This window comes from Bombina bombina, chromosome 9, assembly GCF_027579735.1.
Source record: "Bombina bombina isolate aBomBom1 chromosome 9, aBomBom1.pri, whole genome shotgun sequence".
Classification (NCBI taxonomy): domain Eukaryota; kingdom Metazoa; phylum Chordata; class Amphibia; order Anura; family Bombinatoridae; genus Bombina; species Bombina bombina.
The window spans coordinates 19,280,207-19,305,560 of record NC_069507.1 but is presented as its reverse complement, the minus strand read 5'-3'; positions in this window follow the sequence as shown (position 1 = coordinate 19,305,560).

The following is a 25,354-nucleotide window of genomic DNA, read 5'->3' as shown; positions in this document are numbered from 1 at the left end:
ATATTTCTCACATTCTCTGTCATATTTTTCTGTCCTTGAACTTCCACATCTACAACAATTTTCTGTTTGTTTTCCTTTTTATTCTATTCTTCTATCTGACCTCTCCTAGCCCCCTCACTGCTTATTACTGATTTCAAATAACTTCTCAGCTACAAAGATAACATTTATTGTTCTCTCCACTCCTAACCCAACGTCTATCTCTTGTTCACTAAAGATTTGCTAATGACTGGTGTGGTTTATTCTTAAATTGTCTTAGATCGAGCATCTCACAATACGCATATTAGCGCTCTCTCTGGCATGTGTGTGTGAGAGTGTATGTATGTATTGGGTACTTGTAAAGCGCAGCTAATCACCCATAAGGGTCTCAAGACGCTGCTCATTTTATCGACCTGGGAAGGATGAAAGGCTGAGTGGACCTCGCCGGGGATAGAACCTGCAACTCTCATGTTGCTACAGAGCTCAGCCACAGTGCATTAGCATGCTGAGCTATCTGTCTGGCTTGCTGAGCTATCTGTCTGGCAGTGTGTGTGAGTGTGTGTGTGAGAGTGTGTGTATGTAAGTGTGTGAGAGTGTGTGTGTGAGGGAGACTGTGTGTGAGAGAGTGTGTGTGAGAGAGAGAGTGTGTGTGTGTGTGTGAAAGAGTCTGTGTGACAGGTGTGTGAGAGTGTGTGTGTGTATGTGTGTGTGCTTGTGTGTGTGAGAGAGAAAGTGTATGTGTGAGTGTGTGTGTGTGTGTGTGTGAGATAGTGTGTGTGTGTGTGAGAATGTGTGTGTGTATAAGAGTGTGTGTGAGAAAGTGTGTGTGTGTAAGAAAGTGTGTGTGTGTGAGAGAGTTTGTTAGTGTGCGTAATTATGTTCACATATCTGCTTTATATGTGTGACTATAACTATTACTGTGTGCAGTATATATCTGAATATGAATATTAGTGTGTGTGCACGTATCGGCTGTATATATGGGAATATGACTATTAGTGTGTATGCACGTATCTGCTGTATATGTATGAATATAACTATTAGTGTGTGCACGTATCTGCTGTATATGTATGAATATAACTATTAGTGTGTGTGCACGTATCTGCTGTATATGTATGAATATAACTATCAGTGTGTGTGCACGTATCTGCTGTATATGTTTGAATATAACTATTAGTGTGTATGCACGTATCTGCTGTATATGTATGAATATAACTATTAGTGTGTGTGCACGTATCTGCAGTATATGTTTGAATATAACTATTAGTGTGTATGCACGTATCTGCTGTATATGTATGAATATAACTATTAGTGTGTATGCACGTATCTGCTGTATATGTTTGAATATAACTATTAGTGTGTATGCACGTATCTGCTGTATATGTATGAATATAACTATTAGTGTGTGTGCACGTATCTGCTGTATATGTATGAATATAACTATCAGTGTGTGTGCACGTATCTGCTGTATATGTATGAATATAACTATCAGTGTGTGTGCACGTATCTGCTGTATATGTATGAATATAACTATCAGTGTGTGTGCACGTATCTGCTGTATATGTATGAATATAACTATCAGTGTGTGTGCACGTATCTGCTGTATATGTATGAATATAACTATCAGTGTGTATGCACGTATCTGCTGTATATGTATGAATATAACTATCAGTGTGTGTGCACGTATCTGCTGTATATGTATGAATATAACTATCAGTGTGTATGCACGTATCTGCTGTATATGTATGAATATAACTATCAGTGTGTATGAACGTATCTGCTGTATATGTATGAATATAACTATCAGTGTGTGTGCACGTATCTGCTGTATATGTATGAATATAACTATTAGTGTGTGTGCACGTATCTGCTGTATATGTATGAATATAACTATCAGTGTGTATGCACGTATCTGCTGTATATGTATGAATATAACTATCAGTGTGTGTGCACGTATCTGCTGTATATGTATGAATATAACTATTAGTGTGTGTGCACGTATCTGCAGTATATGTGTGAATATTGTAACTTGAATCTGAAAACCAAGATATGACAGCTCAGTAGATATACTCTCTTGGAAAAAAAGCTACTTTTAAACAAAGGACACTAAAAGAAAGAGATTAATTTGATTTAATTGAAGGAAATTGGAAGTTGTTTTTTTTTTATGTTTTGTCTTGTGAAACTTTATTTTTCCAAGTACTCCTCTTTTGCAGACAAGAAGTTACATGCTGCAGGCATTACTCTCAATCTCTCCAAATGCTTAGCTAAAAGGGCTTTTCCCTGGCAGTAAGAATATTAGAAACAGGTAAATTATACCACACACCATCTTGGAAACCTATATACATAGGTGTTTAATAAATAGAAAAATTGACAAACACCATCTTCAGTTCTGCTTCTTCTTATAGAGCGACTTGGCACTTCCCGCATAAATTGGAGAATAAAGTGAATACATCATGCTATCAAATGACATATCACACTCCTATACAACAGCACTTGTCTATTACAATGTATTATGCATTACTGTTTCAGAAAATTGATTAAGCGCTCGCTATTATTATGTTTCACACTGCCCAGCTTTATTTCTTAATTCATACTGTTTCCAAGAATGATAACATCAAACTCTGAGGCAAATTGTCCGCCAGCTTGCTTTGGCGATATGTCGTGTGATAAGGCACCCGGAACTCGTGCCTTCATTCCTGGCAGAGAACGCCATGTTTATTTTGGGTAAATGCCCTTAAGTTTCTGAAGGTGGGGAGATCATAGTAGTGCTGGCCCAGGTAACTTGTCGACCTACCAGGCATTTGCCCAGAATGTCCAATGGCCAGTCGGGTCCTGCAGTAGAGCTTATGGAAGAGTGTTCTCTTGAGCACAATGCTTCCCAGCAATGCAGAGAGACAAGCTCGCGTTCGCCTTGCTGTCGACTTGTAATGCACATTAGCGTGCGCTGATATCACTCAGTGGAGCGCAAATATCACTTTCACAGGTTAGTTTCAGGTTTCATCACTTAAGCAGCTCATGGCCTGTGAGATATTATGTGAGGTTGGAAGAAGACAGAAATTCCATTGTGTTCAACCTCAAGATCAGACATCCAAACACTTCACTGCAGACAAATAAAAAGCATTTTAATGACCATATATGAGTCATGTGCAAACCTCATAATTTAATTGTTATTGGAACTGTATTTTATTTGATAATATTTGAAAAGGAAATAATTAACAATTAATTTATTCACATGTGATCTGAGCATTACCAAAAACGTTAATATTGAAAAAACACACACAGCCAAGATGCACGGCTCAGAACGTGTCACGTGTGTTTTCAAGTATAAGACCCTAAGGTCAAGTTCCACAATCCTGCAACAGGCTGCTGGGAAAGCGTTTATTGATGGATCAGAGTACAGAAGTTGATCTGTGAGTTACAGTGGGGGTTTTTGTGACATAAATGCATTTGAAAATCTTGTGATGTCAGTTTTCAGTCTGTTTTCAAATGGATTGAAATGCTTTGCATTTGAAAATTCTGTGAGAAGCCATCAGCGGTGCTTTGCAATGGAATCTTCCTGACGGCTTAGATTAGATAACTTTGTAGTTTTTGGACGGCTGTTCAGAGTACTTTTTTGGCACTTTTATTTTCAATATATTACATAGTTCTACATTTGTCCTCATTATTTTATTTTTATGTAGAAAGACATCATTTACTTGAGATCCTAGAACTATAGGGATATAATGATAGTATATGATTAGTGTTAGTACTGTTGCACAGTATGGCTTTCATGGGAATAATTCAGACCTATGTATTTCTTTATCACATCTCATATGACAAGGCTGAAATTAATAACTCATTTATGGCTGAATTTTCTTCTTACTGAGTGGATCTTTTATGACATTTTTAAATATCTTCTCAGCAAGTAGCTCTGTTCAATCACACAAATGTCTGCAGAGCTCTCGAGCACAAGCAATGCCCTCATCACATAACGAACAGAAGGAGGATACTCTGAGTGTTAACAGCAGGGGATAGTCTGCCCTAACTTGCTCTAAGCTGAGAACTTGCACATCTATAAATCATCAGAAAAAAACTGATATGTTTGTAATGGAGTTGCTCAGGTAGAAAATAGATTCAAGTAGAAATAAGTATTTGGCAAATGCCATTTAATAGCTTTTTAATGAGGGGAAGGAATAATCTTATGTAATTAAAACTTCTGTTATTAGCAATACTGATTATGGCTTCATTCTGGAACTGTTCAGCTCGTTACTCATATTCAACATTTTTATTTTTTCAGGGAAGTCTCCACAAAAGTCATAGTTTTCTTTTTTATATAAACAGACCACTATTTTTTATAAGCCCTCTTAAATGAATCCTCCATGCTGAAAGACATATTGTAGTAGGAAAAATAACCTGCTATGCACCTCCCATTACAGAAGGAATTACTTACAATGCACCTCCCATTACAGAAGGAATTACTAGCTATACACCTCCCATTACAGAAGGAATTACATGCTATGCATCTCCCATTACAGAAGGAATTACTTACTATGCATCTCCCATTACAGAAGGAATTACTTACTATGCATCTCCCATTACAGAAGGAATTACTAGCTATACACCTCCCATTACAGAAGGAATTACATGCTATGCATCTCCCATTACAGAAGGAATTACTTACTATGCACCTCCCATTACAGAAGGAATTACTAGCTATGCGCCTCCCATTACAGAAGGAATTACTTACTATGCACCTCCCATTACAGAAGGAATTACTTACTATGTACGTCCCATTACAGAAGGAATTACTAGCTATGCACCTCCCATTACAGAAGGAATTACTAGCTATGCACCTCCCATTACAGAAGGAATGACTTGCTATGCACCTCCCATTATAGAAGGAATTACTAGCTATGCACCTCCCATTACAGAAGGAATGACTTGCTATGCACCTCCCATTATAGAAGGAATTACTAGCTATGCACCTCCCATTACAGAAGGAATTACTTACTATGCACCTCCCATTACAGAAGGAATGACCTACTATGCATCTCCCATTATAGAAGGAATTACTTACTATGCAACTCCCATTCCAGAAGGAATTACTTACTATGCATCTCCCATTACAGATGGAATTACTTACTATGCACCTCAAATTACAGAAGGAATTACTTACTATGCATCTCCCATTACAGAAGGAATTACTTACTATGCACCTCCCATTACAGAAGGAATTACTAGCTATGCACCTCCCATTGCACCTCCCATTACAGAAGGAATTACTTACTATGCACCTCCCATTAAAGAAGGAATTACTAGCTATTCACCTCCCATTACAGAAGGAATTACTTACTATGCACCTCACATTACAGAAGGAATTACTTACTATTTATCTCCCATTACAGAAGGAATTACTTACTATGCATCTCCCATTACAGAAGGAATTACTTACTATGCATCTCCCATTACAGAAGGAATTACATACTATGCACCTCCCATTACAGAAGGAATTACTTACTATGCACCTCCCATTACAGAAGGAATTACTAGCTATGCACCTCCCATTACAGAAGGAATTACTAGCTATGCACCTCCCATTACAGAAGGAATGACTTACTATGTACGTCCTATTACAGAAGGAATTACTTGCTATGCACCTCCCATTACAGAAGGAATTGAATTACTAGCTATGAACCTCCCATTACAGAAGGAATTACTTACTATGCACCTCCCATTACAGAAGGAATTACTAGCTATGCACCTCCCATTACAGAAGGAATTACTAGCTATGCACCTCCCATTACAGAGGGAATTACTAGCTATGCACCTCCCATTACAGAAGGAATTACTAGCTATGCACCTCCCATTACAGAAGGAATTACTAGCTATGCACCTCCCATTACAGAAGGAATTACTTACTATGCACCTCCCATTACAGAAGGAATTACTTACTATGCACCTCCCATAACAGAAGGAATTACTTACTATGCACCTCCCATTACAGAAGGAATTACTTGCTATGCACCTCCCATTACAGAAGGAATGACTTACTATGCACCTCCCATTACAGAAGGAATGACTTACTATGCACGTCCCATCACAGAAGGAATGACTTACTATGCACGTCCCATTACAGAAGGAATTACTTGCTATGCATCTCCCATTACAGAAGGAATTACTTGCTATGCACCACCCATTAGAGAAGGAATTACTGGCTATGCACCTCCCATTACAGAAGGAATTACTAGCTATGCACCTCCCATTACAGAAGGAATTACTTACTATGCACCTCCCATTACAGAAGAAATGACTTACTATGCATCTCCCATTACAGAAGGAATTACCTAATATGCACCTCCCATTACAGAAGGAATTACTTGCTATGCACCTCCCATTACAGAAGGAATGACTTACTATGCACCTCCCATTACAGAAGGAATGACTTACTATGCACGTCCCATCACAGAAGGAATGACTTACTATGCACGTCCCATTACAAAAGGAATTACTTGCTATGCATCTCCCATTACAGAAGGAATTACTTGCTATGCACCACCCATTAGAGAAGGAATTACTGGCTATGCACCTCCCATTACAGCAGGAATGACTTACTATGCATCTCCCATTACAGAAGGAATTACTTACTACGCACTTCCCATTACAGAAGGAATTACATGATATATATCTTATTATAGATTACTTCCTATATACCAAAAACATGGGTTTAATTGAAATATACATGCCCTCTTTATGTGTTTTGCTTTGCTAGTTAGACAAACTTTATACAAATGGTGGTTCTCATGGGGGGACAAAAGCAACCGCAATGTTTGCCCTTCCACTGGGCTAAGGAAGAGGATGAGGATGGACAAATTTGCTCCTCCCAGCCATATTTCCCTCCTGCCTAACCACACCTAATGACCTAGGCACACCCCTACCCACCCAGTAAATCCCCCGGATCTCCCAATTCCACCTATGGAATGTTTGTGGCCCCTTCCCCATCAAAATATGCCCCCAAATGTAATGGTTACTGTACACCGCCACTGCTTTATACCCATGTGATATTATTATTATTTGTTCATAGGGACCCAAAAACAAATGCGTGGCTCCTCGGAATTACCTAAGGCGTTGCCCAGCCTTTGTCATCTGGCCAATACTCCACTCCAACCTCTCTATCTGTGATGAGACAGGCCATGACCTCCCACCTTTAGAGTTTAAAATATGTACTTTAACCCTTAGGGGGCCTTGCTGGTACCTGCTGTCAGTGGCGGTTCCCTAACAAGGGAAGCTAAAACAGTATGGGCCCTGGACTTACGAAGAATGGCTCGATTAACCCTAACTTTGCTATGTGGACGCTAGAATCACCCTAACGGCAGCCGTAATTACTCACTCTGCCAAATCAGAGTCAGGGAGGGAAAAAGACTTGCAGCTGTCCCACAGGAAGAAGAGGCCCCAAGCCTGGTGCAGAGCCTTTTTAACAGGTAGGAGTGACACTCCCCCAAAACAGCAACATTGTTGCAGACTGAGAAACTTCTCTCCTTACTCTCCCTGCAGGCCTTAACCCTTAAGTCTCTCCTAGCCTATTTGGCTCTCCGTTCTCATAAGGGTAAAAGGCCTAGCTGGTCGCTACCAGATAAGGTGCCCTTTTAACATAACATAAATAACTTAAGACTTAACTAAAAAACGTAAAGTAACACACTGACACATAACTGGCAATTTGATTAAAATTCAACTTTTAAAACTGACAACCATAAACTGGCTGCAAATTGGATGGCAGCAAGTGTCCTCAGCGCGACAGGGGGTCAATGGCCAGGGGCAGCAGGAAAGAAACACTCCGTTCTGGATAGAGGCAATCGGGAGTTGCAAAGACCCAAAAACAAAAGCAGGGCTCCTCGGAATTACCTAAGGTGTTGCCCAGCCTTTTCCATTCGGCGATTACTCCACCCCAACCTCTCTATCTGCGATGAGACAGGCCATGACCTCCCGCCAAGAGGAACTCTTCACGCCAATATAAAGTAATAGGGGTTTTTTTTGGGGGGTTTTTTTTTAGGGCTGTAAATGTAAATATTTTGAAACTGAATTTTTTAAATTTAGTCCAGCATCTGTAAGATGTACCCCATCAGGTCTGTATAGTTGTCTGATGCTGGACGTAATGTTTTTGTGGCGGACAACAAAACCACCACCACCAGTCACGGCTTTGCCCACCACTCTATTCACTTTCTTGCGAACTCTATATGCCGCACCTGCAGTCCCATGAACCTCCAGTGGAGCCTAGCTATAATGTTGGACCACCCTATGGCAGCCTCTGAAGCCCATGCCCGTAACCAGCCAAGTATAATGTTTATAAGTTCCAAAGCTTGGATGGAACCAATATCATTTCCCCCTAAGTGCATTATGAGGATATCCGGTTTACCCCACCATCTCTGTGCTTCTCCTGTCTGGGTTGGCAAGTCTCTCCAGCTCATCCCTCTCCTGCCTAACCATTTTCTAGGGGAAAAACCTAGCTGGCCATTATGCGTGGCTGTGGCTCTGATGGATGCCCAATGGACGAATGAGTGGCCAACGATCCATATCTGCAAGGCTCTTCTGGAAAAACCTAAAAAGAAACAACTGTTAATATTTGCAATTATGACTGGGACCCTGTGGAAGAATTAAGTGGGTGAACATATAAGCAATATCTGTTAGATCGTCATCTGCTGAGGCGCCATATCTGTTCCACTGGCTTGCCTGAGGAGACTGCACTTGTGGCCGCCCCAATTCTAAAAGAGTGCGGGACCACTCTTGCGGGATTCAAGCCAGCATGCTCAACCGCTACTTTCAAAACTTTCCGAAACTGATATTATGAAACTGATATTATGACAAGGGCATGCAGTCAGCATTAAGAACTGTCTGGGAGTATTGGGGCAAATTCTTATGTAGTCTGAAAATAAGGGGATAGGGCAAGAAACACTATCGGCTTGTGGAGATAGGGTAAGCCAAGTGCTGTTACCGTCCTGATCAACGTGTAACATAATTCCTGAGATGCGATCAGATTTAGATGGGGCAGTAGCTCCCCAATGCGCAAGGCACCACAGAATACCAGGGCAAATGCCGCTTTAAACAGAATAACCTCAAATGGGGAAGAACAGACTGTCGATAATGACAACAGAAGACTCTGAAGCCTGTCTATAGTTATGAGTTCTCTAGCAACAGGGGCTTTCTTCTTGAGCCTCTCCAACCCTTAATAATTTGCCTAATTATAAAATTTGAAGAAATATCTGGAAAGTGCAATAATTTATTAAAATATGACAGGGCTGCTAATCTAGATTGTACTGCACCTTTACGTATGTCACAGGACCTCATGCGAGATAACCATTCCATCAGCGTAATGTGAGACGCCTGAGCTACCGACTGACCTGAGTCTCAGCAAAAGGATTCCCATTCCCTCCAATGCTTGACATAGGTGTTCCATGTGCGAGGTGCGAGGGAAAGTTTTATTAGTGGAAGTATGGAGGTCCAGGATCTGCCAGCTGCCAAAGGAAATCTGGACAAATAAGTCTTTCCGCAGCAGCTTGCGGGGCTAGCTTTCTAAAGAGTGGCTGATTAAAATGGGAAAGGGCATCAGCTATGGATTTGTTAATTCCTGGGACATGCTGTGCAAGGAAATTGATGTTAAATTTGAGGGAACAAAGAACTATTAGTCTAAGATATCTAATTACTAAGGGGGATGATGCAGATCGGTTATTAATAGCGTGCACCACGCTCAAGTTGTCACACCAAAATATAACTGCACTATTTTGCAAACTGCGGCCCCAAAGTTCTAGTAACAAGGCTATGGGGAAAATTTCCAATAAGGTAAGGTTTCTGGTGAGGCCTTCCGATGCCCAATGTTGAGGCCAGGGACCTGCGGCCCTCTGCCCTTGAAAATATGCACCATAACCCTGGGACCCAGAAGCATCTATGAAGAGATGCAGGGACTGACTAGGGACAGAATTGGATCTCCACAGACAAATCCCATTAAAATCAAAGAGAAAGTATTCCCACACCATTAAGTCTTCTACCATGTCTTGTGACAGGACTACTGGCCGATTACTTTTTTGCGCACCTTTCAATGGAGCTTGTAGTGGCCTATTAAAAATCCGACCTAAGGGAATCACCCTGAAGGCAAATGTTTCTGGTTCCTGTTATAGTAATCATAGCTATCTAATAAGTTTTTTGAGATATCTTTACCTTTGGGTTCTGGAGAAAGCCCTTTTTTCTGTTGGTTTGACCTATTACATTTGCTAGCGCAGTCCATTTCTTCTGTTCTGTTTTTACTATGTTATCTCTGTTGCAGGGTTCTCCATGGATCCTGACAAGTTATCTGCAGTTCTGCAGTGACCTCGCCCAGTTGGTCTTCGGTTTATTCAACGTTTTTTGAGGTTCGCCAATTACTATAGAAAGTTTATTAAAAACTTTTCTTCCTTGGTCAAACCTATCACAGACATGACCCGTAAAGAGAATGATCCACTCCATTGGTCACCTACTGCCATTAAGGCCTTTGATAGTCTTAAGACTGCTTTTGCTGCTGCTCCAGTTCTGGCTCATCTTAACCCTGTCCTGCCTTTCGTTCTTGAGGTCGATGCGTCTGAGACTGGAGTAGGTGCCCTCTTGTCTCAACGTCCTATGCCTGACAGTTCCTTGCATCCATGTGGTGTCTTCTCTAAGAAATTGTCTCCAGCGGAGTGCAATTATGAAATTGGCGACAGGGAATTACTGGCCATAATTTTGGCACTCAAGGAATGGAGGCATCTTCTCGAGGGTACTAGCGTGCCAGTGCTCATTCTTACTGACCACAAGAATTTAACTTATCTATCTGAAGCAAAACGTTTGTCACCCCGACAGGCCAGATGGGTGCTATTTTTGTCTCGGTTTAATTATGTGGTCTCCTACCTGCCTGGTAGTAAGAATGTTAGGGCTGATGCCCTCTCTCGACAATTTTCCCCTCTGTCCAAGGAGGAGTCTGTACCTACTCCAGTTACACCTCCTGACCATATTTTGGCTATCATACGTACTAATTTGACTTCTCCCTTGTGGGAGGAGATCCTGGCTGCACAAACCAATGCACCTCCTAAGAAACCAAGTGGTAAGTGTTTTGTTCCTGAGAATCTTCTAACTAAACTTTTGCACACTTACCACTATCCTAAAACTGCCGGTCACCTAGGCAAGAACCAAATGATTTGGTCTGTCACTCAACAATTCTGGTGGCCAGGTCTTCGTTCTGATGTTGCTGCGTATGTTGCCTCCTGCTCAGTTTGTGCACAGAATAAGACTCCTCGACATCTTCCTGTGGGTCTTCTTCAACCTATTGCTAATGGTGAGCGTCCTTGGGCACATCTTTCCATGGACTTCATTGTCGATCTCCCTGTTTCCAATGGCAATACTGTTATCCTTAGGGTGGTTGACCTTTTTTCTAAAATGTCACATTGCATTCCCTTGAAGAAGTTGCCTACCGCTCAGGAGCTTGCTTGAATTTTTGCCCGGGAGGTCTTCCGTTTACATGGGTTACCCAAGGAGATAGTGTCGGACCGGGGTAGCCAGTTTGTCGCCAGATTTTGGCATTCCTTTTGTGCTCAAATGGGGATCCAGCTTTCCTTCTCCTCTGCATATCACCCTCAATCCAATAGGGCTGCGGAACGGTCTAATCAAGCTCTGGAACAGTTCCTCAGTTGCTATGTCTCAGATCACCACAATAATTGGTCTGAACTGTTACCTTGGGCAGAGTTTGCTCGTAATAGTGGTAGTAATGCTTCCTCCAAGTTATCCCCGTTCATGGCGAATTATGGGTTTCAACCATCCTTGTTGCCTGATTCATTCATGTCTCAAGGTATTTTCGGCTTTGGAGGAGCAACTCCGGCAACTCCGTTTCACGTGGGTGCAGATTAAGGATTGCCTTCATCGTTCTATACAGCGCCAAAAGTTCCAGATTGATCGTAGGCGTCTGCCCGCGCCTTCCTATCCGGGTTGGTGAGAGAGTTTGTCTGTCCTCCCGCAACTTGAATCTTCACGTGCCTTCCAATAAACTGGCTCCCTGTTATGTTGGTCCTTTTCAAATACTCAGACTGGTCAATCCTGTGGCCTATGCTCTTGACCTTCCTCCTGCAATGCGCATCTCCAATGTTTTTCATGTCTCCCTCTTGAAACCATTGGTTTGTAATCGGTTTACCACTGTGTTGCCTCTTCCCCATCCTATATTTGTTGACAACCATGATGAGTATGAGGTCAGCAGCATTATTGACTCTCGTATGTTCGGGGGCCGCATACAGTATTTGGTTCACTGGTGGGGCTACGGTCTGGAGGAGCGTTCATGAGTTCCCTCCTCTGATGTTCATGCTCCTGCCCTCTTCCGTGCCTTCCATACCCGTTTCCCCAATAAGCCTTTTGTCCTCGCGCGGGGGAGGGGTCGTTGAGGGGAGGATACTGTCAGGGTTTTTTCCTTGTTTTGTTTGTCATGTGCTGCTGGCAGCCATTTTACTCACCTCTATTGCTGACTCTGGTGCATACTGTGTGATGCTGCTCATTTCCTGCACTTCCTTTTATGGCCAGACTGGTGTACATCATCCGTGTGAGACAGGATGCAGTCTCAGAATTGTGATGTCATCACTTATTATTTAAAGGGCCTCTGGTCAGTATGCTTTGCCCTTGCGTTGTCTCAGACCTGTTTGTGAGAACTCCTGTGTATTACCTGGCTGTCTGACATCCCTCCTGTTTCCTGATCCCTGGCTTGTTCCTGACTCTGCTGTTCTCCTTGTTCCTGATTCCGGCTCGTCTGACTACTCACTTTGGCTCCTGACTCGGCTCGTCTGACTACCAGCTCTGGCTTTGATTCCTGGCTTGTTATTTGACTTGTGGACATTTTATTATTTTTTGCTATTAATAAAGGTGTGATTATTTTTGCACTTCTCGTCTCAGTCTGATTCCTGGCACCCTGACAGCAAGTTAGTAACCACTGTTTTACTGATCAGCTGATTACTTCACTTATGCACCGATTTGACTTTAATGAAAACCTGGCCTGTTGGAGGTACTCGAGGACTGTAGCTGAGAAACACTGCACTAAAGCACCAGCTCATCTGAAATGTGTTGATTACCTGGATAATTAAGCACACACACTCTGCTCACATACCCATTCACACAACTCTGTGGCACAGTGCCAGTTACTAAGCAATTAGAATGATGCACAATCTCTACTCTACTCACTACTGTGTTGTAAAAGGAAAAATAATTTACCATAGTAAGAAATCTACTGCTAGTTTCCTATTATGAGTTCAAGAAGCTAAAAAATTGCATGCAGCCCTGCTTAATGGAGCACACACAAACGGCCCTTGCCTAACTTTTAGCCTTACAATGGATTGCTATATACAGTTTAAAAGGTGCCTAACCCAATACCAGCAGATGCAATCATGTAGTAAAGTAAGGCATACATCTCAAATACAGCTCCAATACCAGCAGATAAAAGCATGTATTAAAGTAATGCAAACATCTCAAATACAGCTCCAATACAAGCATATGCAATAATGTAGTAAAGTAATTCATATCTCAACTACAGCTCCAATACCAGCAGATAAAAGCATGTAGTAAAGTAATGCATATATCTCAAATACAGCTCCAATACCAGCAGATAAAACCATATACTAATGTAATGCATACATCTCAAATACAGCTCCAATACCAGCAGATAAAAACATGTATTAAAGTAATGCATATATCTCAAATACAGCTCCAATACCAGCAGATAAAAACATGTATTAAAGTAATGCATATATCTCAAATACAGCTCAGATACCAGCAGATAAAAGCATGTAGTAAAGTAATGCATACATCTCATATATAGCACTAATACCAGCAGATAAAATCATGTAGTAATGTAATGCATATATCTGTAATACAGCTCCAATACCAGCAGATAAAAGCATGTAGTAAAGTAATGCATATATCTCGAATACAGTTCCAATAACAGTAGATAACAACATGTAATAAAGTAATGCATATATCTATAATACAGCTCCAATACTAGCTGATAAAAGCATGTAGTAAAGTAATGCATATATCTATAATACAGCTCTAACACTAGCAGATAAACACATGTAGTAATGTAATGCATATATCTATAATACAGCTCCAATACCAGCAGATAAAAGCATGTAGTAATGTGATGCATATCTCAAATACAGCTCCAAAACCAGTAGATAAAAGCATGTAGTAAAATAATGCATATATCTCAAATACAGCTCCAATATCAGAAGATAAAAGCAGGTAGTAAAGTAATGCATACATCTCATATATAGTGCCAATACCAGCAGATAAAAGCATGTAGTAAAGTAATGCATATATCTATAATTCGGCTCCAATACCAGCAGATCAAATCATGTAGTAAAGTAATGGATATATCTATAATACAGCTCTAATACCAGCAGATAAAAGCATGTAGTAATGTAATGTATATATCTTAAATACAGCTCCAATACCAGCAGATAAAAGCATGTAGTAAAGTAATGCATATATCTCATGTACAGCACCAATACCAGCAGATAAAACCATGTATTAATGTAATGCATATATCTCAAAAACAGCTCCAATACCAGCAGATAAAAGCATGTCGTAAAGTAATGCATATATCTATAATACAGCTCCAATACCAGCAGATAAAAGCATGTAGTAAAGTAATGCATATATCTATAATGCAGCTCCAATACCAGCAGATAAAGCATGTAGTAAAGTAATGCATACATCTCAAATACAGTTCCAATACCAGCAGATAAAAGCATGTAGTAAAGTAATGCATATATCTAAAATACAGTTCCAATACCAGCAGATAAAAGCATGTAGTAAAGTAATGCATAAATTTCAAATACAGTCCCAATACCAGCAGATAAAAGCATGTAGTAAAGTAATGCATACATCTCAAATACAGTTCCAATACCAGCAGATAAAAGCATGTAGTAAAGTAATGCATATATCTCAAATATAGCTCCAATACCAGCAGATAAAAGCATGTAGTAAAGTAATGCATATATCTCAAATACAGTTCCAATACCAGCAGATAAAAGCATGTAGTAAAGTAATGCATAAATCTCAAATACAGCTCCAATACCAGCAGATAAAAGCATGTAGTAAAGTAATACATAGATCTATAATACAGATCCAATACCAGCAGATAAAAGCATGTAGTCAAGTAATGCATATCTATAATACAGCTCCAATACCAGCAGATAAAAGCATGTAATAAAGTAATGCATATATCTCAGTAACAGCTCCAACACCAGCACATAACAGCATGTAGTAAAGTAATGCATATATCTCATGTACAGCATCAATACCAGCAGATAAAAGCATGTAGTAAAGTACTGCATATATCTATAATACAGCTCCAATACCAGCAAATAAAAGCATGGAGTAAAGTAATGCATATATCTATAATACAGCTCTAATACCAGCAGATAAAAGCATGTCGTAAAGTAATGCATATATCTCAGTAACAGCTCCAATACCAGCAGATAAAAGCATGAAGTAATGTAATGCATATCTATAATACAGCTCCAATACCAGCAGATAAAAGCATGTAGTAAAGTAATGCATATATCTCAAATACAGCTCCAATACCAGCAGATAAAATCATGTAGTAAAGTAATGCATATATCTCAAATACAGCTCCAATACCAGCCGATAAAAGTATATATCTATAATACAGCGCCAATACCAGCAGATAAAAGCATGTAGTAAAGTAATGCATATATCTCAAATACAGCTCCAATACCAGCAGATAAAAGCATGTAGTAAAGTAATGCATATATCTATAATACAGCTCCAATACCAGCAGATAAAAGCATGTAGTAATGTGATACATATCTCAAATACAGCTCCAAAACCAGTAGATAAAAGCATGTAGTAAAATAATGCATATATCTCAAATACAGCTCCAATACCAGAAGATAAAAGCATGTAGTAAAGTAATGCATATATCTCATATATAGTGCCAATACCAGCAGATAAAAGCATGTAGTAAAGTAATGCATATATCTATAATACGGCTCCAATACCAGCAGATCAAATCATGTAGTAAAGTAATGGATATATCTATAATACAGCTCTAATACCAGCAGATAAAAGCATGTAGTAATGTAATGTATATATCTTAAATACAGCTCCAATACCAGCAGATAAAAGCATGTAGTAAAGTAATGCATACATCTTAAATACAGCTCCAATACCAGCAAATAAAAGCATGTAGTAATGTAATGCATAAATCTATAATACAGCTCCAATACAGCAGATAAAAGCATGTAGTAAAGTAATGCATATATCTCATGTACAGCACCAATACCAGCAGATAAAACCATGTATTAATGTAATGCATATATCTCAAAAACAGCTCCAATACCAGCAGATAAAAGCATGTCATAAAGTAATGCATATATCTATAATACAGCTCCAATACCAGCAGATAAAAGCATGTAGTAAAGTAATGCATATATCTATAATGCAGCTCCAATACCAGCAGATAAAGCATGTAGTAAAGTAATGCATACATCTCAAATACAGTTCCAATACCAGCAGATAAAAGCATGTAGTAAAGTAATGCATATATCTAAAATACAGTTCCAATACCAGCAGATAAAAGCATGTAGTAAAGTAATGCATACATTTCAAATACAGTCCCAATACCAGCAGATAAAAGCATGTAGTAAAGTAATGCATATATCTCAAATACAGTTCCAATACCAGCAGATAAAAGCATGTAGTAAAGTAATGCATATATCTCAAATACAGCTCCAATACCAGCAGATAAAAGCATGTAGTAAAGTAATGCATATATCTCAAATACAGTTCCAATACCAGCAGATAAAAGCATGTAGTAAAGTAATGCATATATCTCAAATACAGCTCCAATACCAGCAGATAAAAGCATGTAGTAAAGTAATACATAGATCTATAATACAGATCCAATACCAGCAGATAAAAGCATGTAGTCAAGTAATGCATATCTATAATACAGCTCCAATACCAGCAGATAAAAGCATGTAATAAAGTAATGCATATATCTATAATACAGCTCCAACACCAGCACATAACAGCATGTAGTAAAGTAATGCATATATCTCATGTACAGCATCAATACCAGCAGATAAAAGCATGTAGTAAAGTACTGCATATATCTATAATACAGTTCCAATACCAGCAAATAAAAGCATGGAGTAAAGTAATGCATATATCTATAATACAGCTCTAATACCAGCAGATAAAAGCATGTCGTAAAGTAATGCATATATCTCAGTAACAGCTCCAATACCAGCAGATAAAAGCATGAAGTAATGTAATGCATATCTATAATACAGCTCCAATACCAGCAGATAAAAGCATGTAGTAAAGTAATGCATATCTCAAATACAGCTCCAATACCAGCAGATAAAATCATGTAGTAAAGTAATGCATATATCTCAAATACAGCTCCAATACTAGTTGATAAAAGCATGTAGTAGACTAATGCATACATCTTAAATACAGCTCCAATACCAGCAAATAAAAGCATGTAGTAATGTAATGCATAAATCTATAATACAGCTCCAATACAGCAGATAAAAGCATGTAGTAAAGTAATGCATACATCACAGTTACAGCTTCAATACCAGCAGATAAAAGCATGTATTAATGTAATGCATATATCATTAATACAACTCCAATACCAGCAGATAAAAGCATGTAGTAATGTAATGCATATATCTATAAAACAGCTCCAATACCAGCAGATAAAAGCATGTAGTACAGTTATGCATATCTCAAATACAGTTCCAATACCAGCAGATAAAAGCATGTAGTAAAGTAATGCATATATCTGTAATACAGCTCCAATACCAGCAGATAAAAGCATGTAGTAAAGTAATGCATATATCTGTAATACAGCTCCAATACCAGCAGATAAAAGCATGTAGTAAAGTAATGCATATATCTATAATACAGCTCCAATACCAGCAGATAAAAGCATGTAGTAAAGTAATGCATATATCTCAAATACAGCTCCAATACCAGCAGATAAAAGCATGTAGTAAAGTAATGCATATATCTGTAATACAGCTCCAATACCAGCAGATAAAAGCATGTAGTAAAGTAATGCATATATCTCAAATACAGCTCCAATACCAGCCGATAAAAGCATGTAGTTATGTAATGCATATATCTCAAATACAGCTCCAATACCAGCAGATAAAAGCATGTAGTAAAGTAATGCATATATCTATAATACAGCGCCAATACCAGCAGATAAAAGCATGTAGTAAAGTAATGCATATATCTCAAATACAGCTCCAATACCAGCAGATAAAAGCATGTAGTAAAGTAATGCATATATCTCAAATACAGCTCCAATACCAGCAGATAAAAGCATGTAGTAAAGTAATGCATACATCTCAAATACAGCTCCAATACCAGCAGATAAAAGCATGTAGTAAAGTAATGCATATATCTATAATACAGCGCCAATACCAGCAGATAAAAGCATGTAGTAAAGTTATGCATATATCTCAAATACAGCTCCAATACCAGCAGATAAAAGCATGTAGTAAAGTAATGCATATATCTATAATACAGCGCCAATACCAGCAGATAAAAGCATGTAGTAAAGTTATGCATATATCTCAAATACAGCTCCAATACCAGCAGATAAAAGCATGTAGTAAAGTAATGCATATATCTCAAATACAGCTCCAATACTAGCTGATAAAAGCATGTAGTAGACTAATGCATACATCTTAAATACAGCTCCAATACCAGCAGATAAAAGCATGTAGTAAAGTAATGCATATATCTCAAATACAGCTCCAATACTAGCTGATAAAAGCATGTAGTAGACTAATGCATACATCTTAAATACAGCTCCAATACCAGCAGATAAAAGCATGTAGTAAAGTTATGCATATATCTCAAATACAGCTCCAATACCAGCAGATAAAAGCATGTAGTAAAGTAATGCATATCTCAAATCAAGCTCCAATACCAGCAGATACATAGCCTGATATTGCAAACTGCACTAGGCATCAGTCTTTGATTGATTGTATTTGCACCTGCCACAATCTTTTTGTACAACATTATGATTTTGCACAGGTTGGCATGCGTGCTCTGGCCTTTTTTTTCTCAGTAGCAGAATGCAGATGCAAGGACCTATATATATAAACAGTCACTAATAAGATAGCACTCACTGGATTTAAAAATAAAACTTAGCTTTTATTGTAGAATTTTCAAAGATTAAAACGATCCTATAACGTTTCAGTGCCAACCAGCACCTTTATCAAATGGTTCAAACAGTTCCTTCAGGCAGATGAGAAAGCCTGACATTCACAGGGAATGAATGGATCATTTTAATCTTTGAAAATTCTACTATAAAAGCTAAGTTTTATTTTTAAAGCCAGTGAGTGCTATCTTATTAGTGACTGTTTTTGTATATCTTTGATACAGCACCCTAGTGGCTGCTCACTCAAATATTTGAGGATTGGAGTGCAGGTGTTTATTTACCAAGTGATATATATATACTGTATATGTATATATGACAGAGGGAGTGAATAAGCGCTATAGATATTGAAATTCCTAAGGAATAATGAGAAAAGCTCTGTGATAATGCTACAGTCCTCCTGTGTACAGGGAGTGCAGAATTATTAGGCAAATGAGTATTTTGACCACATAATCCTCTTTATGCATGTTGTCTTACTCCAAGCTGTATAGGCTCGAAAGCCTACTACCAATTAAGCATATTAGGTGATGTGCATCTCTGTAATGAGAAGGGGTGTGGTCTAATGACATCAACACCCTATATCAGGTGTGCATAATTATTAGGCAACTTCCTTTCCTTTGGCAAAATGGGTCAAAAGAAGGACTTGACAGGCTCAGAAAAGTCAAAAATAGTGAGATATCTTGCAGAGGGGTGCAGCACTCTTAAAATTGCAAAGCTTCTGAAGCGTGATCATCGAACAATCAAGCGTTTCATTCAAAATAGTCAACAGGGTCGCAAGAAGCGTGTGGAAAAACCAAGGCGCAAAATAACTGCCCATGAACTGAGAAAAGTCAAGCGTGCAGCTGCCAAGATGCCACTTGCCACCAGTTTGGCCATATTTCAGAGCAGCAACATCACTGGAGTGCCCAAAAGCACAAGGTGTGCAATACTCAGAGACATGGCCAAGGTAAGAAAGGCTGAAAGACGACCACCACTGAACAAGACACACAAGCTGAAACGTCAAGACTGGGCCAAGAAATATCTCAAGACTGATTTTTCTAAGGTTTTATGGACTGATGAAATGAGAGTGAGTCTTGATGGGCCAGATGGATGGGCCCGTGGCTAGATTGGTAAAGGGCAGAGAGCTCCAGTCCGACTCAGACGCCAGCAAGCTGGAGGTGGAGTACTGGTTTGGGCTGGTATCATCAAAGATGAGCTTGTGGGGCCTTTTCGGGTTGAGGATGGAGTCAAGCTCAACTCCCAGTCCTACTGCCAGTTTCTGGAAGACACCTTCTTCAAGCAGTGGTACAGGAAGAAGTCTGCATCCTTCAAGAAAAACATGATTTTCATGCAGGACAATGCTCCATCACACGCGTCCAAGTACTCCACAGCGTGGCTGGCAAGAAAGGGTATAAAAGAAGAAAATCTAATGACATGGCCTCCTTGTTCACCTGATCTGAACCCCATTGAGAACCTGTGGAGGGAAAGGAGGGAAAACAGTAAACCTCTCTGAACAGTGTCTGCGAGGCTGTGGTTGCTGCTGCACGCAATGTTGATGGTGAACAGATCAAAACACTGACAGAATCCATGGATGGCAGGCTTTTGAGTGTCCTTGCAAAGAAAGGTGGCTATATTGGTCACTGATTTGTTTTTGTTTTGTTTTTGAATGTCAGAAATGTATATTTGTGAATGTTGAGATGTTATATTGGTTTCACTGGTAAAAATAAATAATTGAAATGGGTATATATTGTTTTTTGTTAAGTTGCCTAATAATTATGCACAGTAATAGTCACCTGCACACACAGATATCCCCCTAAAATAGCTATAACTAAAAACAAACTAAAAACTACTTCCAAAACTATTCAGCTTTGATATTAATGAGTTTTTTGGGTTCATTGAGAACATGGTTGTTGTTCAATAATAAAATTAATCCTCAAAAATACAACTTGCCTAATAATTCTGCACTCCCTGTATGGTACAATCAGTCTTTACTTAATCTGTGGGAGGAAATAATCCAGAGTGTCTCACAGCCTAATCTCCAGGCAACAAAGAGAATCCAAAAGAGGAAATCTCAGCAAAATCTAGAAGAAACAGAAGAGGGAAGGGCGCACAGACACAAGGATCCTGGTGTAGTATGTTAAGTAACCAGAGGCATGATACAGCACAAAATTTGCACTCACGTGTAACAACCTCAGCACTATGAGGTATACTGTAGGCAGGGAGGCTTCTCACAGCCAGTAGGATCCTCTTATTCCAGCTCTTTTTAGACTCCCCCAACAGAAGATTAACCGTTAACGGAGAGCTTTGCAGCTGGCTGACCCACTGTCAGAGAACACGTGTATGGTAGATGATGCAGGCACTGAGGGGTTAAAGCATTTAGCAACAGGAGGTGTAAAAACGCTTGTACACTTTATTAGCCTGAACTCCAAGGCTTATGAACAATGACCTTAAAAATAATAACTGCCTGCAAGCAGCCTGCAATGTGATATAGGTAGGATGTACACAGTCTAACTGTGTTTTATATACTTTTAGCATTGTTTTAACAGTGCCAAGGCACTAAGTTTTACTTAACACACTGAGGTGTGTCAGTACATCTTACCTATATCACATTGCAGGCTGCTTGCAGGCAGTTATTATTTTTAAGGCATGTAATTTTAAACAACTTTCCAATTTATTTTTTATCACCAATTTTGCTTTGTTCTCTTGGTATTCTTAGTTAAAAGCTAAACCTAGGAGGGTTCATATGCTAATTTCTTAGACCTTGAAGACTGCCTCTAATCTGAATGCATTTTGACCACTAGAGGGCATTAGTTCACGTGTTTCATATAGATAACATTGAGCTCATGCACGTGAAGTTACCCTGGAGTGAGCACTGATTGGCTAAAATGCAAGTCTGTCAAAAGAACTGAAATAAGGGGGCAGTTTGCAGAACTATAGATACAAGGTAATCACAGAGGTAAAAAGTGTATTTCTATAACAGTGTTGGTTATGCAAAACTGGGAAATGGGTAATAAAGGGATTATCTTTCTTTTTAAACAACAAAAATTCTGGTCTAGACTGTCCCTTTAAATGACTGAAACTGCAACAGTTTTTTTTTCACAGGAGTTGCAGAGACTTCTACTTAAAGCGATAATATTTTTATATTTTTAGTGTTTTAGGTTGAATACATATTTTATATTTTAAAGTTTGTTTACTTTCATATAGCAAAGCAAATATGTGCAAGTTTTCATTTAGCACCAGATTGTAGAACGTTTTGCTACTAAAATGTGCAGCTCAGATTTCATTATTTGTTCTTGTGCTCAAGTAGATTATGCTGACAAACTTTACAAAAAAATCTTTCCACTCCAACTAAAATCTGGACACTGCTGTAGTTGAGGCTCATTATTCTATGTGACATTCTCAGCTAAAGTGTCACAGTTTATTCTCAATATTGTTTGTGAGGGAGTAAGTACCATAGGGGTAAAATAAAATTACAAAAACTATATCATTTGTTAACTATTGCTTTAGATTCCATTTAAGCTTCTGATGAGTAAAAAACAAAATCTTTCATTTTGGTTGTGATACACCTGCAGCATTGTAAGACCTTTTGGTGCCAACAAATGTTACAGAAAGGGCCAGAGGCAAAGCAAAAACGTATTGACCTAACAGATCTCTTTAGTCTCTGCTAAAGTTAACTCAACATTGATTCAATAACAGTCCTCTACAGCCTCTTCAAATCTATACGCCTAGATTACGAGTTCTGCGTTAGCCTTAAAAAGCAGCGTTAAGGGGTCCTAACGCTGCTTTTTATCTAACGCTGGTATTAAGAGTCAGGCAGGAAAGGGTCTACCGCGACTCAAGGCTACCGCAAATCCTTTTCTATGGGATTTGCCTAACGCTGGTGTTACAAGTCTTGGAAGAAGTGAGAGGTAGACCCTCTACCGCCAAGACTCCAACCGCAAAAAAAGTTTTATGGGCTAACGCCGGAACATAAAGCTCTTAACTACAGTGCTACAAAGTAAACTAACACCCATAAACTACCTATGAACCCCTAAACAGAGGCCCCCCCACATCACAAACCCTATAATAAAAATATTTAACCCCTAATCTGCCGACCGGACACCGCCGCCACCTACATTATAGCTATGAACCCCTAATCTGCTGCCCCTAACATCGCCGACACCTATATTATATTTCTTAACCCCTAATCTGCCCCCCCCCAACGTCGCAGCCACCTACCAACACTTAACGCAGCCCCTAAACCGCCGCACTCCCGCCTCGCAAACACAATAATAAATTTTATTAACCCCTAATCTGCCCTCCCTAACATTGCCGCCACCTACCTTCAATTATTAACCCCTAATCTGCCGCCCCCAACGTCGCCACTACTAAATAATAAAGTTATTAACCTCTAAACCTAAGTCTAACCCTAAAACCTCCCTAAATTTTTCCTACCTTAATTCCGATTGGCTGATAAAATCCTATCGGAATTCGAGGGACGCCATCTTGGATGACGTCATTTAAAGAAAGCTTCATTCGGATTTAGGACATTGGAAGAAGAGGATGGCTCCGCGTCAGCTGGATTCATGATGGCTCCGTTCCGCTCTGGTTGATTGAAGGGTAGAAGATTCCGCTTGGCTGAAGACATCTGTCGCTTGGAGGACCTCTTCTGCCCCAATCGGATGAAGACTTCTGCCGCTCCGGATGTCCACTTCTGGCCCATCGGTGGCCGGCTGGCTGAAGACGGCTCAAGGTAGGGTGATCTTCAGGGGGGTAGTGTTAGTTTTTTTAAGGGGGATCGGGTGGTTTTAGAGTAGGGGTGTGTGGGTGGTGGGTTGTAATATTGGGGGGATTGTATTTTTTTTTACACTTAAAAGAGCTGATTACTTTGGGGCAATGCCCCGCAAAATACCCTTTTAAGGGCTGGTAAAAGAGCTGATTACTTTGTAATTTAGTATAGGGTAGGGCATTTTATTATTTTGGGGGGCTTTTTTATTTTATTAGGGGGCTTAGATTAGGTGTAATTAGATTAAAATTCTTGTAATATTTTTTTATTTTTTGTAATTTAGTGGGGGGTTTTTTTGTATTATACTTTAGTTTATTTAATTGTATTTTAGTTTAGATAATTGTAGGTAATTTATTTAACTAATTTATTGATAGTGTAGTGTTAGGTGTATTTGTAACTTAGGTTAGGATTTATTTTACAGGTAATTTTGTAATTATTTTAACTAGGTAGCTATTAAATAGTTATTAACTATTTAATAGTTCTTGTACCTAGTTAAAATAAATACAAAGTTGCCTGTAAAATAAATATAAATCCTTAAATAGCTACAATGTAACTAATAGTTATATTGTAGCTATATTAGGGTTTATTTTATAGGTAAGTATTTAGTTTTAAATAGGAATAATTTATTTAATGATAGTATTTTTAGTTAGTTTTATTTAAATTATATTTAAGTTAGGGGGGTGTTAGGTTTAGGGTTAGACTTAGATTTAGGGGTTAATAACTTTATTATAGTAGCAGCGATGTTGGGGGCGGGAGATTAGGGGTTAATAATTGTAGGTAGGTGGCGGCGACGTTAGGGAGGGCAGATTAGGGGTTAATACAATTTATTATAATGTTTGCGAGGCGGGAGTGCGGCGGTTTAGGGGTTAATACATTTATTATAGTGGCGGCGATGTCCGGTCGGCAGATTAGGGGTTAATAAGTGTAAGGTTAGGGGTGTTTAGACTCAGGGTTCATGTTAGGGTGTTAGGTGAAGACTTAGAAAGTGTTTCCCCATAGGAAACAATGGGGCTGCGTTAGGAGCTGAACACTGCTTTTTTGCAGGTGTTAGGTTTTTTTTCAGCCAGCTCAGCCCCATTGTTTCCTATGGGGAAATCGTGCATGAGCAAAGTAGTGACTTTAAGAAAGGTAAAATGCATCATAATAAGAATAAGAAAATCAGGTTCGCTGAGACAGATTATGACATAGACACATCAGATCATGACTCCCCTGAAGAATCAGACCTTTCTCAAGGGATATCTGTTTTGGATGTTCCAGAACCGGTTTCGGGTCCCCCAAAAAACAGGGAGGGCCTGGCATTAAAACCAATAAGAAAAAAACAAGAAGGGGCAGTAAGGGAAGAAGGAGAAAAAGTAAAAACAGACAAGAGGCACTATCAAACAAGACAGAACCGGACTCAAGTCCGCAAATATGTCTAAAAAATG